At 65.4% G+C, this 22,983-nt stretch overlaps 1 long non-coding RNA gene across 1 annotated transcript; it reads right to left on the reverse strand.

Annotated features, from left to right (window-relative positions):
• Window positions 1-8,916: 8,916 nt before the first annotated feature.
• LOC105723106 (uncharacterized) lies at window positions 8,917-14,800 on the reverse strand. The gene is made up of 3 exons (XR_001108743.3): window positions 14,594-14,800; window positions 9,639-9,772; window positions 8,917-9,205 (listed from the first exon to the last, which is right to left on the reverse strand). It is a non-coding gene; the product is annotated as an uncharacterized LOC105723106 (long non-coding RNA).
• Between the last annotated feature and the right edge of the window lie 8,183 nt (window positions 14,801-22,983).

The following is a 22,983-nucleotide window of genomic DNA, read 5'->3' on the forward strand; positions in this document are numbered from 1 at the left end:
CCCGGCTGCTGGAGCTGCCCCCAGGAGCACCGGCCATGGCGTTGGTGCCGCCACACACCGCCTGCCGCGAGCAGGTGGCCTCTCTCCATGTGTGTCGCTGGCCTCACCCAGCCTGCCCAGGGTTCTTTCCTGCTCCGACCGGGGATTCTTGGAGCTTCTGGCTCAGGATGGAGATTTCTTTCGTGGTTTCCAATTTGCATTTCGGTTTTGGCTTTGTGCAAGAGGCCTGGTTTCTCTCTCATTGCTGTTCCTGTTGCCTCTCTGCCTTTGTCCCCAGGTCTGAGCGCTTGGCCACGTCCCTCTGGGAACCGAAGGCTGTGGGTCTTCCCTCCTGGGGCCTCATCTGAGGGCACTGAGCTCCGCACTATTGAGATCTGGCTGTGGCCAGGTGGTCCTGTGCCCAGGAAGCTGCCCCTGACCGTGCCACCCAGGAAACGGGGTGCAGGTGGGCATGGTTCAGAGGGCACTGCCCGCTCCAGGTGCCTGGGAAATGGAGGGGGTGAGTTTGCATCCTGACTGCACCCAGCTCCCGGGGGTCTCTAAGCCAGGCAGTGAAGGGGGTGCTCAGGCTTTAGTTTGAGGAAAGCCCTTGGAGGGCCGGGGCACGGGCAACGTGGAGGAGAAAGCCCCCTGGCAGCCCCTGCCGACCGGGCCCTGCTGTGAAGCCTCAGAAGCCAAGAGGCACTGGCCCCACAGGGGTGGTCCCAGAGCACCCCCCGGCCCCAAGCAGGCATCCCACCCTGGCCTGGGCTTGGCTTCTGCCAGCTCCTGGGCCTGTGCTGGGAGGGGCCGAGTGTGGGGGCACGGGGGTGGGCAGGAGCCTGGGCACGTTCATTCACAGCACAGAGCTCCTCCGGTACTCATTCACCCACACGTCATTCCTTCCTTCTGCACGTTTCTGAGGAACTGGCGCGTCTGTCCTCCACCGGCTGCTGAGTCCACTCTGGACCACTTTGGGCTCCCAGACCAGCTGATGCCGTCAAGGCAGAGTCTCCTCCGGGGGAGGAGAGGGAGGAGCAGCAGCTCTGCCCTGGCTTGGGCACTAGGTCCCTGGTGTAAGGGCGGGCAGAGAAGCTGTAGGAGCCAGCACCCGGGAGGAGAAACCAGGTGGAGTCTGGGAGTCCCGGGTGCTGGTGCGGCCAGGGGAGCCAGGAAATCACCTTTCCTTCGAGGGGCAGCCCTGGAGCTGCCTGCAGGCTCGTTGCGGGAGGTGCTGCTCTCTTCGCCTTCCATCCACAGCCCTCATGAAGGCAGCCGCAGCACAGGACGCAGGACTCTGTCAGCCCCTCGCTCTAGTGATGATGGAGGCATCACTGCAGGCTCAAGGCCCCCGGCAGAGGCTGCTGGAGCATGCCCAGCCTCGGCCAGATGAAACATCTGGGAACACAGCCGCGGCACAGAGCCTCCAGGGTGTGAGGAGATGGTGCTGCCTGGTGCTCCTGGAAAGCAGAAAGCCCTGGGCGCTGGGCTGGCCCTGCGGGCAGCTGGACACAGTTTCTCCGTGGTGATCTCTGCACCAGGAGGAATCCTGACCGTGCCCCAGGTTCTGGGGCACATCCAAAGAGCAGACTGCTTGGGAGAGGCAGAAAGCTCGGGCTGCAGCAGTCAGGAAAGCACCGTAGACACCAGCAGGTCTATTCCTGGGGAACTGAGGCCTGGAGGGGAGACAGGCCCCTTGAGAATCTCTGGGAAGCCGGCCTGGGCACCTGTGAATCTCTGGGGAGCCGGCCCGGGCACCTGTGAACCTCTGGGGAGCCGGCCCGGGCACCTGTGTCTTCTGTCTCCTCTCTAGTCACCCAGGCCAGGGCCGAGTGTCGGGCAGGGTCTGCTTTGGAGAGCAAAATCGAAACTCTGGCAACACCAGTCCTGAGCGCCACGGTCCCACGCTTCCTAATCTGTCCTTGGACTCCTCCCTGGCTCCCAGCTTGGTGGCCATGTCAGGCCTTGTCTCAGATTCAAACTTTCCTCTCCCTGGCAGGCAGAGCTGACTGGCCCCAGTGGGCTTCGCCCCTTTCTCAGCTCTGGCGAGGACCCCCTCTTGGTTTGAACCACCCATGTCAGACCCAGACAACGAAGTCCAGGGATCCTTGAGTGCAGAAGCCGCATGGTGTGGGAGCACAGGGCTGCCCTAGGGTGAACGCTGGGGCTTCCCTCAGAGGCCGGGGACTGGCCTCGTGGGTAAACGGGGTGCTCTGAGTGCAGGTGCCCTTCACGTTCCAGAGTCGGCCAGGCGGGGCTGTTTGCGAAGTTCTGTCTCAGCTCTGTGGCCCCGGCAGGCCTTGGGGAGCTGAGGCCACTCTGGACAGTCTCTTTTGACCTGTCTCCCCTGCTCCTTGTCCATAGCTGCCTGCAGCAGAGGTGGGAACGGACGAAGAGCCCAGAAGCAGAGATGCCTGGTCGGAAGGGGGTCCCAGGGTCTAGGGCCTGTCTGTGTGGCTGCCCTGGGCCTGCAGCATCTGGAATCATGGAAGGGGTGGCTGGTGTGGGGCTAGGGACCCGCCCAGGGGATGCACCAGCCCTGGACTTACGGGGCCATCCTGGTTCTCTTGGGGCGCAGAGGACACGGCACCAAGCTCCCTCTCCCCAGAGGCAGGTGCACTGGCTGCCTGATGGGAGCCAAGGGTGCCCTGCCACCCTCTTGGGGCTGGGCCATCCTCCCTCCCCAGCAGTTCCAGGCACTTGCACAGGGGTCTGCAGGTGCACCTGACATCCTATTTGGGGGAGGGGTGGCTCAGGCCCCTGGCCTCAAACGCCAGGGTGATGGGGGTGGGGGGCGGGGAGTCATGTGGCAGAGTCCCGTGTTGGCTTCTCCCCGCGCCTGGGCAAACGCCCAGCCTGGAGATGGGGAGCGCTCTCGGCCCCGCCCCTTCTCGGTCCCTCTGACTGGGGCCACCGGGAGCCAGAGGGAGGCGGAGGGGGAGTGCGGGCAGCGGAAGGCCGCGGGCGCGTCTTTGCGGAGAAAGCACTTTGGCTGCGGCGGGCGCGGGGCGGGGCGGGCTGGCCAACCTCGCTGTGCGCCCCGCGGCCCCCTGCTCCGCGCGCCGCGCCCGCCCGCTCGCGCCCGACCCGCCCCTCGCCCGGTGCCCGCCGCCGAGCCCGCGCCCCCGGCCCCCTCCCGGCGCGGGGCGGGCAGGGGGTGTGGTGCGGGCACGAGTGACAGCGCGCTCCTCGCGCGGCGCTTCCACGGGCGCAGTGTCGCCGCGCACCGCCCAGCGCGGGCCGCCCGAGCCGGCGGGCGATGCCGCGGGAGCCCCAGCCGGAGCCGGGCCGCTGACGGCGCCCCCGGCCCCCGCCCCGCCCGCCGCCTTCGCCGCCGCCGCCTTCGCGGAGACAATGGACGCGGGAGCCGCCCCGCAGAAGCACAGTAGGTGCCGCTCCCGCTGCGCCGCCGCCCGCCCGGGCTGCGCGGGTGGACGCGCGGGGGCGCCGCTGCCCTGGTGTGGGTCGGGGCCCTGCCGTCCCGGGAGGCCGAGCTCCCGGGCTCAGACCCGGAGGGGAGGCGCGATCGCGGCGGCGCGGGCAGCGGTGCGGGCGCGGGACTGTGGGCGGGACGGGCAGAGCCGTCCTGAGCTCTCCGGGCGGCTCCAGGCGCGGGGTGAGGGATCTGGGGGCCGCCCCTCGGCAAACTTTCCTCCCCGGGGCTCCAAGGACGTCGCCCTGGGGCCGGGACCGCGCTGAGAGTGACCCCGGCTGAGCCCAGGCCGGACGCCCCATCCCTGCGGACGGCTGCGCGGGGCACCCGGTGTGGGTCCAGCCGGTGCTGCGTGGACTTGCCGCATGGGTGCCGCACGCACCTCTGCCTGGGCTGCAGGTGCGCATTTGGGGGAGCCGGCCTCTTCCGAACTAGCGGGGTGCAGCGGCCACTGCCCGGGCAGGGGAGCTGGGGAGGCCCTGGGGCGGCGGGCGGTCTGCAGGGCGCAGGAGGAGGAGTGCCTGAGTGTCCAGAGCTGAGGGGTGCCTCCTGGGCTCTGCCGGCAGAGCTGTGCTCTTAGGGGAGGCGGGCTCTGCTGGAGGAAGGTTCTCAGGAGAGAGGAGGCTTTCCCTCCCCTCCCCGCCTCCCACGCTGTCCGGTGACACTGGAGGCAGCCACGGTGACCACTGACCCCCACTGTGGCCGTGAAACTGCCCGTCCTCCACGGCCATTTCCCTCCATGACAACGTGCCCAATCAGTGTTCCCTTCGTCCCCTGACACCTTCGTCCCGTGAGGCGGGGTTACGGTGCCCAGCGCCCTGTCTTGGGGAGCCCATGGTGTCTGCCTGGCTGGGTCTCTGATCCCAGAGACTTCTTCAGCGAGGCGCAGCCGCAGGGTGTTCAGGCACCACAGGATGCCTGGAGGGACAGGTCGGAGTCAGAGGCCACTGTCCCACCTCCTGCCTGTCTCCCCTAGGACCCTGGGCTGATGCTGGGAGAAGTCAGCTCTACATCGCTCCCCCCTCAACACATTCCCTCTGCACTTGAGCCAGGGCGACATTCTCTGCACCGCCTTGGGAGGGTCTGGGGTCTGGAAGGGATGTGGGAGGCAGGCGGGTACTGGGCAAGTGGGTGCCTATGGCTGCGCTGAGGGTCCCCATAGGCCCCTCCCCTGAGGCTGACCGCCTGATGGGCCTGGTCATCAATTCACTGAAAGGCCATGAGATCGTCTGGACGAGGCAGGGAGACTGGCATCTGCTGGGCGTCTCCCCAGGGAACCCAGGGCAGTGAGAGGAGAGGCTGGAACGGATCTGGGCAGTGGCCGGGTAACTGGCAGGAGCGTCTGCTGGATGGTGCGTGGAAGACTCGGGGCTGGGGCTGGGGGCTTGTTCTGGTGGCCTTTACCTCAGATCCCAGAGCGTGAGGCTGGAATCAGGCCTGATGTCCAGCCACTTGCAGAGCTGGCTGTGGGTGGAGAACAGCTGGGGGCACCAGGGAGGGTGGGGACAGGTTGGCAGGGCCCCTTCTGAGGGTGACCAGCTAGGGCCCCGCCCAGAGGAGGAGGGGCCAGAGGAGCTGGTGGGCAGAGAGACCCCTTGCAGACCCTCCTAGGTGGCATGGGGACTGGCAGCCCCGGTTCCCGAGGCCCTCACTCCTGCCGCAGGAGTTCAGGTTACATAATCCCCACCCCACACAGGATTGCTGTAAGCCGCAGCAGCCAGGTCCGACAATATGAGTTGTAATTGGATTTTAATGTTTAATGTCTGCAACACGTGAAGAGCTTCGGGCCAATTTGTGTATCTTCTGTTACTCCAGTGCTGTCTGTCCAGGAACGGAGGGAGCCCGGCCCCAAGCCTGTGCCGAGCCCCGAGAGCTGCCTGCCACCTGCTCCAGTGGAGGGCACACTGACGGGAGGGGGATGAGGGCTGGCCCACAGGGTCCCTCCCTTGGCCTGGTCAGCCTTCCCACCTCCGTCCTGTTCCCCTATCCACCGCAGCCCTAGCCTGGCTGCTGCCTCTGGCTGCCAGGAAGGGGTGGCCACTGGGGGCTTGGACATCAGCACACCCACCGAAGGCCCAGCTTCCCTGCCAATACCTGCTCTGGGGCCATCACTCTAGTCTCCAAGGGCCCCTGGGTACAAGTGGGACTGGATTCTGGGGTTCCATTGCCGCTCGCCCCCTTGTTTGAGACTCGTGGCTCAGCCCTGCGAGTTGGGGGTCGAGGTTGGAGTTAGCACCTTGCAGCCAGGTCTCCCGGGGCTGGGGGTGGGTGGCCCCTGGCAGACCCAGGCCCCGGGCAGAAGCAGGAGCTGTGTGCCACGGGCCCCTCCCTCCCCCCAGCTGCAGGGGTCCCAGGAGGCGGGGCAGCTCCGACTCCCACCACCCTCCGGATTATTCTTAGGTCTGTTGTGTAACAGGCGTGCATCGGAGGCAGAGGGAGGAAGGGCTCCTGGAGATGTCTCCGGCAGCAGCAGCTCGCCAGCCGGGAGAACAGCTTTTGTCCTTTCCACTCGCCCAGCACAAAGGGACAAAGGAGACTGCCTCGGCCATCCAGCCCAGCTGAGAGCTGGCCAGCCAGGACCATGCACAGGGGTCAGGGCCAATGCAGGGGGGTTGGGCCAGTGCAGAGGGGTCAGGCCAATGCAGAGGGGTCGGGCGTGCGGAGGGGTCTGAGCTGGCGGAGGGGTCGGGGTCTGCAGAGGGTTGGGGCCTGCAGAGGGGTCTGAGCTGGCAGAGGGGTTGGGGTCTGCAGAGGGGTCGGGCCCTGCAGAGGAGTTGGGCCTGCAGAGGGGTCGGGGCGTGTAGAGGGGTCGGGGCATGCAGAGGGGTCGGGCGTGCAGAGGGGTCGGGGCATGTAGAGGGGTCGGGGCCTGCAGAGGAGTTGGGCCTGCAGAGGGGTTGGGCGTGCAGAGGGGTCGGGGCGTGCAGAGGGGTTGGGTGTGCAGAGGGGTCGGGGCTGCAGAGGGGTCGGGGTCTGCAAGAATGCGGGTGTCCCTTTCCTGTCTCATGCTCCCCAGGACTGGGCTGAGTCTGGGCTGGGGCTCCTTCCTCCCCCGGCCCTGCAGCCTGTGTGTGTGCCTGCACACCTGTATGCCCACGCACGTGCAGCTTGCAGGGGCCAGTTTCAGGGCAGTGAAGTGGCCTGGTGGAGATGGAGATGTCGGGGGTGCTCGCCCGTCTCAGAGCTGCCCTCGGGGCTCCTCTTCTGTCTTCCTCTCCCACCCACTCTGTGCTCCCAGCAGCCTTTGGGCGTCGATTCCGGGGTCTCCTCCCCCGCAGATGGCAGCAGGCTCCTCACACCTGCCTTCTGAGCTCCCACTGCGGATGAGACCCTGTGGGTGAGGCTCCAGGAGGAGCCAGGCTTGATGGCAAAAACACAGGACCCTGGGGGGTTCCAGGGCTGGGTGGCTTCGGGGTGGGGCCATCCACTCCGGCCCCAAATCTGTGTGGAGAGGCCCAGGTGCTAATCTCACCTGCATCCTCCAGGTACCCTCCGCCTTCAGCTCCTCCCCGCTTGCTGGACCTGTGTTTTGCACACACCCGCACACAACTGCACACACCTACACACCTGCGCACACCCGTACACATCACACACCCACACACGTCACACCCGCACACACCTGCACACACACCCGCACACACCCACACACATCACACACCCGCACACACCCGCACACACCTCTACACATCACACACCCACACACACCCGCACACCCGGACACACCCTACACACCTGCACACACATCACACCCACACACCACTACACATCACACACCCACACACATCACACCTGCATACCACACCTGCACACACCCCCACACAGCCGCACACATCACACCCGCACACACCTGCACACATCTGCACACACCCACACACATCACACACCTGCACACACACACCTGCACACCCACACACATCACACCCACACACCTGCACACACCTGCCACCTGCACATACCCACACACCCGCACATATCACACACCACATCACACACCTGCACACATCACACACCCGCACACACCACACACCCCCACACACCCGCACACACCATACACCCACACCTGCACACACCCACACACCCGCACACATCACACACCTGCACACACACATCACACCCGCACACACTACACACCACACACCTCACACACCCACACACACCTGCACACATCACACCTGCACACACACCCACATACATCACATGCCCGCACACACCCGCACACACCACACCTGCACACATCACACGCACACACCTGCACACCTGCACATGTCACACCCGCACATGTCACACCTGCACACACCCACACACCTCTACACATCACACACCTGCACACACCCACACATCACACACCCACACATACCTGCACACACCTGCACACAGTCACTCCCAAGATGGGGGAGGGGCTAAGCCAGCCTTCTCCAGGCTGTTGCACGTGGCTCCTTCGCTGGCTTGGGGAAGGTCGGTGATCTTGGGCCCTGGAGTACATCCCAGGATCAGAGGCTCTGAGGGCTCCAGGCCCCACCAGTCGCTCTGAGGAGGCTCAGACGGGGCCAGGAGTCCCGGCCGGAGCTGTGGCAGCTTCGCATCCCCTGAAAACTCAGATTCAGCACCGCCGCCCCCCACCGCCCAGAGGTTGGGCTATTGCAGTAGAAATACATGCTTTAAACTGGGGTGTCTGGCTGGGCACGGTGGCTCATGCCGGTATTCCCAGCACTTTAGGAGGCTGAGGTGTGTGGATCACCTGAGGTCAGCCTGGGCAACGTGGTGAAACCCCATCTCTACTAAAAATACAAAAATTTAGCTGGGTGTGGTGGTGGGGGCCTGTCATCCCAGCTACTTGGGAGGCTGAGGCACGAGAATTGCGGAGGTTGCAGTGAGCCGAGAGGGTGCCACCAGCCTGAGTAACTCCATACATAAATAAATAAATACATAAGCCAGGGTGTGGAGGCCCACGCTTGAGGGAGTGGCGTCAGGTGAGGTAGGGGCCGGGTCTGCAGGCAGCCTCTGCCTGGCCTGGGGTGGGGTGGCTCTGCCCAGTGACATCACTGGCGTGGGGGACATGGCCCTGGAGCTGGGAAGACTGGGGTCCCCAGTCTGCAACTGTGTGGCCTCCGGCAGTGGACTCAGCCTCCACGTCCTCACCTGTGAAATGGGCCGGCAGTGGTGTGTTGTGAGCAAAGCTGCGTGCTGTGTGAGCTCTGCCTAGCCCCTCTGAGGGACAGTGGCCGTCCCCGCCTCCCCTGCTTCCTGATGCTCCCTGGAACTCAGCCGGTCCCTGGAGTACCGACGGCTCTCAGAGCTGAGCTGCGGTTGTGGCTACAACCGTCTCTGATGCTGCTGCCCGCCGAGCTCAGCCCTGGGGAAGTGGGTCAGTGAGGCCGTTTCTCTGCACACAGCGTCTCCGTCTCCATGGCTCCCCTGGGGTCTCCTGAGCCACAGCCCCTCCCAGCCCGGCCTGTCCCCTGAGGCTTGTGCAGGGAAAGGCGCCTGGCAGAGGTGGCTTCACCCGTTGCTGTCCCCTTCCTGGATGGGCCTGGGTCGGGGACAGATATCGGGCACCTCTTCCCAGGAGGGGCTTTGTTTTTTATTTGCAAAATTTGATCCTTCGAGGGCCTGTTCAAACGGCCAGCCACTCCCTCCCTCCTCAGGGGCCTCCTTTGCGGGCGGCCGGTCCTCTGGGCGCCTCGTTAGCTCGCCAGGACGTGCCCCACTTTTCAGAGCCGCTGATTCTCCCTGAGCCTTGCACACGAAGTGAAGGTGTGGATGCGCCGTGCCTTCTGGGATGCTTCCTGCAGCCTTCAGAACATGCACAAGAGCTCATTACCAAGCCCCCCACTGGCCCCAACTCCCTGCCTGCCCCCTCCCCACCTGCCCCCCACTCAGCCCCCGATTCCCTACCTGACCCCCAGTCCCTGCCTGCCCTCCACTCAGCCTGCCCCCCACTCCCACCTGCCCCCAACTTGGCCCCCCACTCCCCACCTGCCCCCCACTCCCTGCCTGCCCCCCAACTTGGCCCCCCACTCCCCATCTGGCCCCCACTGCCCACCTGCCCCCCACTCCCCACCTGCCCCCCACTCCCTGCCTGCCCCCCCAACTTGGCCCCCTACTCCCCACCTGCCCCCCACTCCCCACCTGTCCCCCAACTTGGCCCCCCACTCCCCATCTGCACCCCACTCCCCACCAGCCCCCCACTCCCTGCCTGCTGACTGCTGCATCCCAGGCTTCATACCCTCTGGCCAGGCTCTTTCAAGGTCAAGCACATGGGCCCCCAGCCTGGACTCAAGCTACACCTGTCCTCCTGCCCAGTTCCTGGACTGTGGGTTTTGGGGTGATAGCTGTGCCTCTGGGCCTCAGTCTCCTCATCTGTAAAAAGGGGGTGATGGTGGTTGTGAGGGTGAGCTGGTGACTTGTAGAGAAGGAGGGACAGCCCGGCATGGGGACCCACACTTGTGCTAGTGACATCGGCTCCTGCGACATGTCCCTGGCCCTCCCTCAGGGGCTGTTGCTTGGCCACCAGCACACGCTGTCTGGAAACAGCACTCCAGGTGCAATTTGGGACAGAGCTCGAGGGCCAGCCAGCAGCTGGGCCGGGTGTGCTCCAGGACGGAGGCCTGTGGCTGGCATCCTGGTCACCAAGGTGCCAGGCGCCTCTCCACTCCCCAGGGCCCTCCCCCTCCCAGTCAAGGCTGGCAGTGGTGGGCCTGCCCTGTGTCCTGATTGTGGGGTCTGGGGCCAGAGACGTGTGTGCTCCCCGGCCCCCCACGATCATATGCAGCAGTATCTCTGAGCGACGCCACCAGCAGTCACGGGCAGAGACTGTCACCGAGAGTGAGGCCATGGAGGTGCGTCTCCATGCTGTGCCGATCAGTGCTGGCTCTCCAGACTGGTCAGTGCTGCCTGACTAACCCCTGGCAGCTCCGGGGGGCCACCACCACATACCCCCACTTCTGCAGGAAGCCCCTCTACTCCAGCCCCAGGAACTGGCTCCAAGGTCCACTGTGAGGCCAGAGAGCCGTAGCCCACCATGGAGGGGGGGCAGCCCTGTGGGGGTCTGTGCCATAGATGGGCTGGGGGCTTTCACTGGGGTAGCTGCCGTTGGCAGCAGGGAGCCGTTTCCCCAGACTGCAGCCCTGGTAATGGGGGCAGGAAAGGCCAGTGGGACCCCTCTCTGGGGGCTGGGCAGCATCACAGGGGCCTGGGCGAGTTGGCCCCACCGGCCCAGGACCCTAAGGTGCTCTGGCCCCAGCCCTGCTCCCGATGCATCTGGGCTGCGGGGGTGGGGAGGGGATGTGGTGGGTGGGTGGGTGGGTGGGTGGGTGGGTGCTGTGATTCAGGCTGAGCTGTCACAGGCGCCTGTCAGCCGCACGCTGCTGGGGAAGTGTCTGTTCGCACAGAAAACACGTTCTGAGCCCCGGGATCTTCGTCATCCTTCAGAAATGCCAACCCTGTGAAGCAAGGTCTGTGCTCCGTTGCCGGCCTGTCGGCGGGGGGGGCGCCTGAGCAGAGGCTTCTGTCTGGGTCCAAGCGCCAGCGGTGACCGGGAAGGCGCCCCCTCCCTCCAGCCCGAGGCTCGCTTGCTGGTAGGGGCAGCCCTTCTGCACTGCTGAGCCTGGACGGCGCTGGGTGCCGTGTGCACCCAGGGTGCAGAAGGACAGTGGAGGCTGAGTGCAGCCCGCCCGGCTGCAGGTCCCAGGACAGTGGAGCTTCAGGGGGCAAAGTGGAGGTTCTCCAGGAGCTGCTGAGGCCTGGGTCCCCCGGAGGCTCCCCCTACCCGCCGGCCCCCAGCCTGCCTGGCGGGTAGCAGCCCCACGGAAGTATTTCATCTCGGCTCAAAGGCAGCAGCTGCTGTCCTGGAGTGAGCCCGGTGGAGGGAGCCTCTGTGGTGGGGACGGGGCCTTTGATCCTGCTTCCTCCTCTCCCTCCTGCCCTGGCCCTCCCTGCCTGTCCCCTGCCCCAGCCCCACTGGTCTTTGGGAGCGGCCACTGTGAGCAGCAGGAGGTGAGGGCTGGGGCTGGGGTGGGGTCATCCACCTCCCTCCAGCGGCGCCCCCTGCAGGCACGTGGGGAGGAAACGCACCATTCATTCACCCCACCCCAAGCCACCCCAGAGAGCAGCAGATGGGCCAAGGGAGGGACTCAAATAATTCACAGGCCCTGGGGACAGGGAATGCAACCTGGGGTTCCCCAACCAGAAGCTAGGCTTCTGGGAGGCCTGGCCACCTGGTCAGCCGTGGTCCTGGAAGGGCCTGCAGCCTGGCCAGTTGCTGGCTGTCCTCAGCTGACCACCCCTGGGCCTGGCCCCAGGTGCAGCAAGTACACAGTCGGGGCAATGCCTTTGCTGCCTGGAGCTCAGCAGAACCTAGAGGAGGACAGCCTGGAGGACAGCCTGGAGGAGGGGATGCCTGCTGGCACCTGGTCCTGGCTTCTCAGGCGGGAAATCCAGGCTCACCCCACCCTTCCCCGTGGATCCATTCCCGGTGGGGGTGCCCCCTCAGTGCCCTCAGAGGTGTGACTCCTCACCACCTCCACTCAGTCTTGGGCCACCTGACCCCCACCGTAGCACGAGCCTCCTGCCAGTCTCCCCATCTTCCTGTGGGGCAGCTGGGACAATTTGCCAAAATGCAGGTCTGTCCCTGACAGCCAGTGTCCCCACTGTGCTCAGGATGTGGCCTGGGGGGTGCTGTCTCCGGGGCTCTTCCCGGGGTGGTCCTGCGTGGGAGCTGCTTAGGTGGTGAAGACCCTGAGGCTTGCATTCCTGGTCTGTGCTGTTACCATTGCCCATGGCAAAGATGAGGATGCTGAGGTTGGGGGTGGCAGGCAGTGAAGGGGAGGCCCCGTCTGGAGGGGTCACTGGAGCGTCTGTGCACACAGCAGGCCCTCCCCAGTCTGGAAGAGGGGCGCTGGCCCTGGCACGCTGACGGTGGTCTGGGCTGAGACACGGGGCTCACAGGACCTCCTTCAGGTGTCCTGGGGCCAGCGTCCTCACTGGGCCCTGTGGCCTTTGCCCTCCCCGCTGCCCACGGCCACCCCCTCTGGCAGGGGCAGGACCCTCCACCACCCTTCCCTTCCACCCACTGTGGGGCAGAGGAAAGTGCACCTCACTGCCTCTGTCTGGGGTCCCTTTTCCTGTGTGCAGCCCCTGGACACCCTCTTCTGACTCCAGCAGACACCAGGCCTGGGTCCAGCCCAGTGCCTGCCCCCGTCTCCTGGTCGGGAGGGCTGCTGTGGCTTCCAGGGTCCCCAGGATTTCAGGCAATGGTGTCGGGGGCTGCTGGAGAGGCCTGGCCTGTGTCTCCCGAGTGGGGTGCAGCAAAGTGGCAGGCCCCAGCCCTCGTGGGGGAGTTTCTGAAAGCCAGGGCTTGCTGGTAGTGGGTTATGGGGGTGCCACGGAGCCAGCACCACCCCCATCCTGTCACCCGCGTATAGGTGCCCACTGTGGGCAGAGCCATGAGGATCTCCGGGTCTCTCCAGCAGGCCGAGCTGGGTGCCCTTCAGCCTCCCTGGGGCCTGTCCTGCCTCACCTGGCTGATCTAAGGTGGGCACTGCCTGTTCCCTTCCTGCCCTGCAGCAGTGGAGGTGGCCTGGGCCTGGGCCCTCCAGCTGCCTGCTGGCCAGTACCCCGCCTGCCATGCCCGACTCACCCCGACATGTGAGGATGCCCAGGCAGCCTGAGACAGGGTCATAGGGCTGCCTCTGCAGGACCCCTGGAAGCTCAGGCACTTGCTCAGAGAGGGACTGGTGGGTATCAGGTGACATGCTTGAGGTGACATGATGAGGCGTGGCCCCTCCTGGGGGACTGTCAGCGATGGCTTCAGGACACGGGGCTCCTGCTTCCCAGGGGCTGAACCAGCAATGTGTCCCTTTACTGGGAAGGGGTCGCCTGATGGCTGACCCCAGGCCTTTCTGTCCGGAAACCTGCAGGGCCTCTGGAACCCCCTGCCAGGTGAGGTCCCTGAGTGGGGAGAGGCTAGGATGTGAGCCCCGTGGCTTCCCAGGGGCCCAGGGCCTGGGACAAACTGGGACTGGACTGGGACTGGTAGCTTCCCCGGGAGCACCGCCCTGGCTCGGCCCTCGGCCTCATGGCCCTTGGGGGGCTGTCGGGTCAGGGGCTGTCTCCGAAGGTCCAGCACTGTGTCCTTGGCCCGGTGTGGGGCTCACTGGCAGCGTGGGTGAGACAGAGCAGATGGCTCACGGCCAAAGAACCCCTCCCTGTCACCAGCGGTGTGCACGTTGCCCCCAGGAACCTGCTGTCCAGGCTGGGGTCACCCTGCCTAAGCACCCGCATCCAGCCAGGCCCTGCCCCACCCGCTCCAGGCGGCTCTGCTCCTCCCTGCAGCCTCCACGGGCCAGACCCCCCAATACTGAGCCCCCAGTGGGGCCGGGACCTGGCTCTCCCTGCATCCTTGAGACCATGCTCCTTTCTGAGACAGGAACCCGGCTGACCCATCTGAGAGGCTTAGCCTGGGCACTGGCCCTCGGCTGTGGGAGTGGGGGCGGACGGGCACAGGACCCTTGGCTGTGGGAGTGGGGGCGGGCAGGCACAGGACCCTTGGCTGTTGGAGCGGGGGCGGGTGGGCACCTGGCAGTGGACATTGACTCGGTGGTGGCTGGTCTAGGCTGGGAGCTGCCCAGAGGCCCGGCAGGTGCCTATTCCCCAGCCTGGGCTGAGTGCCACGGCATCGAGGCAGGAGGACCCTCAGCCCTGCCAGGCCCCCTCTCCGTCCCTCGGTGCTGGTCCCCACGTGTGGTGGTTCACTCGCTATTCCCAGGGCCTACACTGGGTTGGGAGACACCCCCCAGGGAGAGCACATAGGGGCGGGGGACCCCCAGAGAAGGGCCTGCTGTGGGGAGGCTGGCAACCTACCTTCCTGCAGGTGGCGTTAGACTCAGTGAGTGTGAAGGGTGTTCTGTGGCCACCACAGCTGGGGCAGCTGCCCGTGGGGGGTGGGAACGCTTGTGCCCTGTGGCCCTGGGGGTCAGGCAGAGGCAGGAGCTGTCGGAACCTTCAGAGGGTGGCCCCAGGACCTTTGCTGCAGATGGAGGCGGGAGCTCCCAGCTGGCACAGTGCACCTGCCGATGTCAGAGGGTCCCAGCTCGGGACGTAAGGCCACCGGGAGCCCCTTGGCCTCTCCAGCCCCCACAGGGCCTCCCTCCCCGCCCGCGCCCCCGTCTTCGCCCTCCATACCTGTGGAGCCGCGCCGTGGGCGGAGGCTGGCGTTCCTCGGGCGGGTCGTGTGCGCGTGTGTGCGCGTGTGTTTAAGTGTCTTTTTAAAGCGCCTTTGCAGCTGTGTTTGACTCAGTTCCATTCTCCAGTAGGAGCTCAGCAAGTGGCTCATTGTGTGTTATTTTGGGCTTGGCATTATTGGAATTATTAGATCCTGTGTTTGTGGGAAACGGCGTCGCCGGGGAGCATTGGCTGTGGGTGGGGGTGTTAGCGTTGTTTAGGAGGCGGAGCCCAGAGGGAGAACTAGCGTGTCCCGTGGGCCTGCCACGGGGTCATCAGGGTCAGCGAGCCGCCAGCACCAGGTCACCGGCGGGCACTTTGCCCCTGAGCTTCGGACACTTTTCCTGGGCCTTTGTCGGATCTAGGCCTCCCCGGGCTTCCGAGCGGAGCCCCCCATTTGTCCCTTGGGTGCTGGCTCCTATCTGACTTCATGGCCACCGAGCCCTGCAGGGTCGTGGAGGGGCTCCAGCCCTGCTTGAAAGGTGGGGCGGTGCTGGGGGGGCGGTGCTGGGAGGGGCGGTGCTGCGAGGGGCGGTGCTGGGTGGGGTGCTGGGGGGGCGGTGCTGGGAGGGGCGGTGCTGGGGGGGCGGTGCTGGGAGGGGCGGTGCTGGGAGGGGCGGTGCTGGGAGGGGCGGCGCTGGGGGGGCGGTGCTGGGGGGCGGTGCTGGGAGGGGCGGTGCTGGGGGGCGGTGCTGGGAGGGGCGGTGCTGGGTGGGGTGCTGGGGGGGCGGTGCTGGGGGGCGGTGCTGGGGGGCGGTGCTGGGAGGGGCGGTGCTGAGGGGGCGGTGCTGGGGGGGCGGTGCTGGGGGGCGGTGCTGGGGGGCGGTGCTGTGGGGGCGGTGCTGAGGGGGCGGTGCTGGGGGGGCGGTGCTGGGAGGGGCGGCACTGGGGGGGCGGTTCTGGGGGGGCGGTTCTGGGGGGGCGGCGCTGGGGGGGCGGTGCTCTAGCCGCGCACTTTAGCGCTCATCAAAATGACTTAAATTGCCCCTTGCTCTCAGATGTGCCTTAAAAAGCTGCGGGCGGTGACTCGTCACCATCACCGTCACCGCTGCCGCTGCTCCGGGGACGCGTGAGGTCACCGGGGTGGCCCTTCCTGTGCAGCCCTCACCCCCAGCAGACCCATCGACCTCTTGGGGTTGGGGGACACGGGGGAGACAGTGAGACGCGGCCTCTCTCAGCTTCCTGCCGTGGCTGAAACTTGGGGGATCCTCCCTCCCTGGGGCTCAGTTTCCCCCTCTGAAGCCAGGGAGCTGGGCCTTCCTCTGGCCTTGGTTTGTCTAGGGGTCTTGGTGGGAGGAGCCCACCCTTCCCGAAAGAGTAGGCCCACTTAGTAGGACGCTTTTCTACCCCTTCAGGCCCATGCTGGGTCTGCGGACGGCAGGTCTCACAGCTGTGAGGGGCTCCCAGATGGGAAGGGACCCCCAGGTTCATATGAGGACTCCAGGACTGTGAGGGGTGATCCACACCTCCCCTAGGCCTTGGGCAGGTCCTCTCTGTCCCCTCAGGGCCCCAGCCTGTCGTCTCCATTTTCTAAGGGGCAAAAGCCACCCACCTTCAGAACCCTCTGAGGCCCCAGTCCTCAGGCGCCAGGTGTGGCGTTGGTGGCTTTGGGTCTGGCCCTGGCGGTCATCTCACTCTTGTGCGGGATGGCGGGGGGTTGGGGGCACCCAGCGCTCTCTCAGGTGAGCTGAGATGTGAACTGACCTGCTGGCAGCTCCGCCTATCAGCAAGGACAGGAATGAGACCTGGCCTGTCCTCCACTCAGGGTGACTTCCCTCCCTGCTGGGCTTTCTAGCATGGCTGGGACCTGTGAGTGGCACCCTCATGGGCTGTGATCACAAGGGGCTGAGTCCCCTCTGCCTCAGTTTACTGCCACCACGCTTCTCTCCAGGGTGCCCGAGCCACTGGCACCAGGCGTCTCCCTCCCAGGACGCTCCTCGGGTTCTGAGATCTGCAGGGATGCGGCTGTGTGGCGGGAGGGGCTGCACTCACCCTGGGGATGGCCGAGCCGCTCAGTGGCCTCCTGCCTCTGAGGGGCACAAGAGTGACCTGAAGGCAGTCAGGAAGGACTCCCTGGGGGAAGCGGCTTCCTCAGTGTCTGACCACAGGGTGGTGACAAGTTCCCCGAAGGTGGAGGCCAGCTCACGCTGAGTCGTGGCCGAACCCCAGCATCCACAGCCTTGTGAGTAACACGAACCATCCCCAGGCATGTTCTGGGGGCAGCTCCCAGCCCTTGAATGACCTTTCCTCTTGCCTAATAAGCAGACTGCCTTCTTTTCTGTTTTTGACCTAAGGCAAAAAAATAAACATTTGCCCACATAGCGCCACTGGGCCCACGCCGTCCTCCGGGCAGGTGGTGGGGAGGGCAGAGACTGAGGAGTGGGCCTCAGGCGCCAAGGGGGCTGCACAGGTGTGGGACTGGGGGCGCTGGTCATCCCTGTGGGCACCCAGGCTGGTCCTCAGGAGCGCTGACAGCACAGGGAAGGTAGCCGGCTGGGTGGAGGGCCTCAGCAGGGCACGGGGCTGCCTGGGGCGGGGGACTCCTCTCAGTCCCTATAGGTCCTGCTCAGCGCCTGGTTCCATGAGGCTGAGGACAGGACAAGGGTGTGTCCTGCTGTCCAGACACCGGGACCTCGTGCAGGCATCCAGCTGCCTCGGAGCAGATGGCAGAGACCCTGGAGCAGGGCACTAGACGGGGTGGGTCACCTGCAGCAGGGGCTACCAGCCGGGATCCACGACGCAGGAAGGGGTGGAGGCCGGGCTGGACGGGCCCCCTTGGGCACTGGCCTCGGCTGACCTGGACATGCCGAATGGCTGGGGAACAGGCGCCAGGTCAGCCTGAGTGGCCTTCCTGCTTTCACAGGAGCGGGTAGGCGGGGTAGACTCAGTGGGGCCAGCAAGGTCAGTGTGACTCCAGCTTCCTGGGCCTAGGCAGAAGCTGGGCCCAATCTGTGCCCCCGGAGTGGCTGAGTGGCTGGGGGGAGATGCCCGAGGAGGCTCTGGCTGTGCCCTCAGGGAGCTCCCACTCAGACCGCGCCGATAGGGGCAGCCCCCCAAAGGCCCGTCTGCACCAGGATGGTCTCGAGGCCGTTTCATTCCCGTGTCAGCCTCCTATACTCCCGAGTCTCACTGGCTTTTAATCTGCGCTTAGGCAACCAGGTAAAAAGTGACTACATCTGGGGACGTCCCCACTCTGTGACGTGTGCTCGGCCGTCTCCACAGACAGGGCCCCAAGCGGCTGGTGCTGCCTCTCGGCGGCCTGGGCCATGCCGGTCTTGCAGTGGGGCGGCTCCTGGGCACTCTTGAGCCCCCACGTTGTAGTGACTGGGCCCCTCCTTGCAGACTCAGCCCCGAATCCTGCTTCCTGGTGGCCCAGTTGCTCCCATCTGGAGGTGGGGCTCAGGAGGGGGCCTTGGGGATGCCAGGCAGTCAGTGGGTTCTTGCCACCTGCCAGGAACCTCACTGGGGCTAAAACCCTGTGCCCTCGGGGTCCACCCAGGGCCTCCCTTCGCCGTACGTGGGACGTGGTGACAAGTGCCATCCTCTCTGGCTGGTTTGTGTCTTGCTGGAGACGCACACAGTTTCCAATGGTCTTCCTTGGCAGACACTGAGCCGGAGCTCCTCTGAATGGAGTGCGGTGCCCGGAGATATGCTCCTGCATCATTCACACGTGGGACAGGATGGCCGTGGAAGGCCCAGGGCGGCGGCTTTTGGAGGCAATCCGGTGAGCGCCCTGTGGTGGGGCTGCTGTCCTTGGCACAGTGCAGGCAGGTGAAGGCGGCCAGGGGAGGGTCCATCGGCCCTGGCCACTGTTCACTAGCCTCTGGCCTGTTTGGCTCTGAGCGAGCACCCTGAGGTGGCACCTGGGCCAAGGGCTCTTCTGCTCCAGCAGTGACTGTGCCCCAGCTGGCGCTGTCCAGCCCTGCCCAGGCCCCTTCTGCTCTCTGCTTCCTCACCTTGCTACCCTAGCCCAGCCTCAGGGAAGGGCCCGCGCACCCATAGGACTGGCCCTTCATGCCCCAGGGGCCCTGCGGTCCAGGGAAGCACCCTGTTCTCTCCGGGCCTTTCCTAAGGCCGTGCTGCCCCTGCCAGGGTCCCCCAAGAGCTAGGGCCACTGCCCACTCCTCTGTGTCTCCCAGACCAGAAGGGCTCTGGGTGTGGGGGCTGCCTCTGGTTCCCCCATCAGTTCCTCCCCAGCTCTGAGCCATGCCCAGCACACAGCAGGTGCTGCATAAACCCTAGCTGATGGCTGGGGCTACCAAACAGGAGGGCTGAGGCAGGCAAGGAAGGGCGCAGTGGGTGGCTGGTACTGGCCTGGTCAGGGGCCGTGTGGGCTCCCTCTGGCCTGAGAACTGACTCTGAGGCCAGGGATCCTGGGAGCCAAAGGCAGGGGCTTTAGTGGCATAACAGGGGCACGTGCTTCTTTGTCAAGGATTTTCATATTTTTAACGATGCAAGCAGCTGGGAGGCCTGGGCAGCACCCAGGTGTAAGCTGGGCTGCGTGGGCCTGATGACGCGGGTGGAGGCTGGTGAGGCTGAAGGGGCCCCTGGTGCTGGGGGTGGGGCCTGTGGCCAGGGCCCCTGGTGCTGTAGGGCCAAGGCTGTGGGGGCCCTGGGGAGGAGCCGGGGGCTGAGGGCACTGACCCAGCCCAGGCGTCACAGTGACTGGCTGTGTGGCCCTGGCAGGACTTGCAGCTTCTCTGACCTCCGACCCCTCCGTGCAGGAGTGACGCTCCCCACCTGCAGGGCAGCAGCCATGGGTTCACCTCCTCTCTTTCCTTCCTTCAGCAGGCCCTTGAGGCTGGGGTCCAGCCTGGTTGGGTAGGGGCTCAGGAGTCTGCCCAGTGCCCCTCTCTGGGGCAGGATCTCACAGCCCCACATGGGGAGGGCCTGGGTGAGGCCAGGTGGCCGGCAGCTCCGGACAGGCCCTGCTGAGGGTATGTGTCCTGGGATGTGGCTGCATCGGTGTCCACGCGGCAGAGTTTGTCCTGGAATCCTGCTCACTGGACTCTGTGCCAGACCGGCCAGGGCTCTGCATGGCTGCTGCACGCGGGCACAGAATCTAGGTCAGGCTGCTGCAGGGGGGTAGGGCTGGGCAGCCAGGGCAGTGCCTGCTCCCTTGGGCTCCAGTGGGGCTCTGCAGCCTGGGGCCGGACACCTGACCCGCCGACCTTGGCCAGGGCCTTTCTGGTGGCGCCTGAACCCCCAGCAAGGGTGTCCTGTGGCAGGGAGGAGGGAGGCGTGTGGGCGCCTGCTGTGACTGCGGATGCTGCTGGCAGGACAGGCTGAGCTCGGTCCATGTGGGACCCGGCCCTGGGCACAGGGAGGCCAAGATGTGTGGGCCCCTCTGAGAGGATTCAGGCCAGAGCCTTCCTGAAACTCTGGTCCCTGCAGCTGCCCCGGCCTCCGCTCCCTGCTGGGTCACCCAGCCCTGGGGCCTTGGCTCCCCTCCTGCCCGCATGAGGACACTGTGGGGACAGTGACGCTCACTGACCACCCCGGGCCTGCGCCTCCCGCCTCTGTGGGCCTCAAATCCAGTGTTTCTTGTCCTGTCTTCTTTGTTTCTTCTGCGCCTCTGCCTTGGCATTAACGATGTTCCCATGGAAGCTGTCTGCCGATTCCCCAGGCTTGCGGGGACCAGGAGCAGGGCTGGGGCCTTTGTTTGGGGAATGGCACAGTGGAGGGTGGGCAGGGCAGCTGGGGATGCCAGACCCACGAGGTAGCCCCTCCCCACCCAGGGCCTCTGTGGCGGGCCTTCCCTGGCCATCCACCGGGCACCCCATGTCCCCTCTGATTGTGTTTGCTTGTATCCCAGTTTCTCGGGGCTGCCTCTCCTGGATCCCCCCTCTGGAACTCTGCCTGCACTGGCCGTGCCACTCAACAGCCCCTCTGCCTGACACCTCCTCTACCTGACACCTCCTCCACCTGACACCCCCTCCACCTGACACCCCCTCCCACCTGACACCCCCTCCACCTGACACCCCTTCCACCTGACACCCCCTTTGCCTGACACCCCCTCCCACCTGACACCCCCTCCGCCTGACACCCCCTCCGCCTGACGCCCCCTCCGCCTGACACCTCTTCCCACCTGACACCCCCTTCGCCTGACACCCCCTCTGCCTGACACGCCGTCCACCTGACACCCCATCCCCCTGACACCCCCTCCCACCTGACACCCCTTCCCACCTGACGCCCCCTCCACCTGACACCCCCTCTGCCTGACGCCCCTCCGCCTGACACCCCCTCCCCCTGACACCCCCTCCCCCTGACACCCCTTCCCACCTGACACCCCCTCCACCTGATACCCCCTCCCCCTGATGCCACTTCCACCTGACACCCCTCCCACCTGACACCCCATCCCCCTGACACCCCCTCCCACCTGACACCCCTCCCAACTGACACCCCTCCACCTGATGCCCCTCCACCTGACACCTCCTCCACCTGACACCCCTTCCCACCTGACACCCCTTCCCACCTGACACTCCCTCCCACCTGACACCCCCTCCGCCTGACACCCCTTCCCACCTGACACCCCCTCCCACCTGACACCCCCTCCGCCTGACACCCCTTCCCACCTGACACCCCCTCCCACCTGACACCCCCTCCACCTGACACTGCTTCCCACCTGACACCCCCTCCCACCTGACACCCCCTCCCACCTGACACCCCCTCCACCTGACACCCCTTCCCACCTGACACCCCTTCCCACCTGACACCCCCTCCCACCTGACACCCCCTCCACCTGATACCCCCTCCCCCTGATGCCACTTCCACCTGACACCCCTCCCACCTGACACCCCCTCTGCCTGACACCCCCTCCCACCTGACACCCCTCCCAACTGACACCCCTCCACCTGACAGCCCCTCCACCTGACACCCCTCCCACCTGACACCCCTCCACCTGACACCCCCTCTGCTTGACACCCCTCCACCTGACACCCCCTCCAGTTGACACCCCCTCCACCTGACACCGCCTCCGGTTGATACCCCCTCCACCTGACACCCCCTCCGGTTGACACCCCCTCCACCTGACACCCCCTCTGCCTGATGTGTGGTCTCATCCCCATGGCCTGCTGTCAGGTGGTCACCCCAAGTCACATTGGTCCATCTGGGGCAGCTGTGGTCAGTTTGGGTGGTCTGTGGTCAGTCTGGCCAGGTCCTCACTGGTCTGTCTTCCTCCTCAGCCAGGCCACATGCTCCTCTGTGACCTCAGAGCCTCAGAACTGAACCCTGGGCTCAGTGCATCTCTGAGGTGTCTCCACGTGGGGTCCTGGGGGCCGAGGCGGCAGGGGATTTTTTTTGAGGCGAGTCTGTCTCTGTCGCCCAGGCTGGAGTGCAGTGGCACGATCTCCACCCACTGCAACCTCCACCTCCCGGGTTCAAGCCATTCTCCTGCCTCAGCCTCTCGAGTATCTAGGATTACAGGCTCACATCACCACGCCCAGCTAATTTTGGTATTTTTAGTAGAGTTGGGGTTTTACCACGTTGGCCAGGGTGGTCTCCATCTCTTGACCTCATGATCCACACACCTCGGCCTCTCAAAGTGCTGAAATTACAGGCATGAGCCACCTGGCCAGGGGATCTTTGTGTTCGGGACACAAAGGGGCCCCGGAGGGGCGTCCCTTGCCTTAGCCTGTACCCCCACCCCCAGCCACTTCCCGGGACAGGAGGACCCTCAGCTGTCCTGGTGCTGAAGTGTATGTCAGGGCGGTGGGGGTGGAGGTAGACCTGGCCCTTCGAGGCCCCCACAGTTCCTTAACTGAAGCTGTGACACCCACAGAACTCTTAAACCAGGCGAGAAAGCAACACGGAATTGGCTTTGATGTTGAATAATTAAAACGTCTGAGGTTCAGGCTACTGGGCTGTGTCTGTCCCGGAGGCAGAGCTGTCAGCACTGTCTTGTCACCGGAGGGGCCCACATTTCTGTCTTTAAACGTGCGCTTGGTGCTCCTGAGAGGAAATTAGTACGTTCTGTGCAAGACGAGGAGGCCGGGGTGCTCACGCTCTGGGGGGCCACAGGGCCGGTGGGACTGTTGGCAACCAGCCCACCCTGGATGGGGAGCTGCAGGGTCAGCTGGGCTGTGAGACTCTGGGCAAGACTCCCTTGCCTCAGTTTCCCCATCTGAAAAGTGAAGAGGTCAGATCCAGGGGCCTCTTGGGGCCCATCTAACTCAGGCATTCCAAAGTGGTGTTGGAGGAGCAGAATCAGGGACACGTGGGGGCCCTCCTGTGTCCCCAGGGCTGCCCTGGTGCTGGTGGGCGGGCTGCAGAGCCCCTGCCTGCCAAGCTTGCTGAATGGGGCTGCAGCCGGGAATCTGTTTACTGCAGCAGGTCATCGGGAAGCGTTTCCT

Source organism: Aotus nancymaae, unplaced genomic scaffold, assembly GCF_030222135.1.
Source record: "Aotus nancymaae isolate 86718 unplaced genomic scaffold, 86718_ANA_hifiasm-v0.15.2.pri h1tg000250l, whole genome shotgun sequence".
Taxonomy (NCBI): Eukaryota; Metazoa; Chordata; class Mammalia; order Primates; family Aotidae; genus Aotus; species Aotus nancymaae.